Raw genomic sequence first — 1,010 nt, 5'->3', positions numbered from 1 at the left:
TTTCGGAGAGCTTTGGATATTGAGTGATCTTTAATTTCTTAGTTTCGGGGAAGGAGAATTCCACTCTCTTCCTCTTAGTTTTATTGCTTTCAATTTCAATTGCAATTATCTTGGATCTTGGGTTGGAGAATTGAAGGAATTTTGTTTCAATCTCATCCGAAGATCTCTCTGCTTCTTCTACTGCTTATTGAATTTAATTTCTGTTAATTGTTCTTCATATACTTTCTTTGCAATTTACAATTCCTTGGCAATTGTTCTTGTTGGATCTAGGAAGGCATTGAGATCTAGACTTGGTTTTCTAGTCTCTTGGGTCCTGAGATCTGAATTCTCATTTTACTGCTTTCATGCTCATTTTACTTTTCTGGTTGAGATCCGGTTTGATTCAAGACATCTTCTATTTCTCTGTTGGTTGCACTTTACTTTCCCTCGTTTAATTTCTGCAAATCCAACTCCCAATTCCCTTTACAATTCAAGCTATTTACATTTCTTGCACTTTAAGATTCTGCAATTTACATTTCTTGCGTTCTAAGTTTCTGCCATTTAATTTCTTGTTCTTTAAGATTCAGCATTTAAATTCCTGTTCTCTTTAATTTCATGTCAATTACCCATTCCCTTTACTTTCCATGCAATTTAAATTCTGCAAATCACAAATCACTCAACCAAATCTTGATTCGCTTGACTAAATCAACCACTAAACTAAAATTGCTCAATCCTTCAATCCCTGTGGGATCGACCTCACTCCCGTGAGTTATTATTACTTGATGTGACTCGGTGCACTTGCCGGTTAGTTTTGGGTGTTTTGGAGGAATTCGTTTCTTCCACAGAAATATCCCATCAGAGTCGTATCTGTTCCCCAAACTGAGATCTTGATACAAGCTCGATTCGACACCCTGTCGAAAAAAAAAAAAATGAGTGAAACAAATTGGCACGCCTAGTAGAACCCTGGATTAAGTTCTCGTGTCAAGCGTGTATGCGATTATGCAGTAATAAGGTAATAATGTCTGATAGAG

This window comes from Arachis hypogaea, chromosome 17 (genome assembly GCF_003086295.3).
Source record: "Arachis hypogaea cultivar Tifrunner chromosome 17, arahy.Tifrunner.gnm2.J5K5, whole genome shotgun sequence".
Classification (NCBI taxonomy): Eukaryota; Viridiplantae; Streptophyta; class Magnoliopsida; order Fabales; family Fabaceae; genus Arachis; species Arachis hypogaea.
This window is presented reverse-complemented; position numbering follows the sequence as displayed.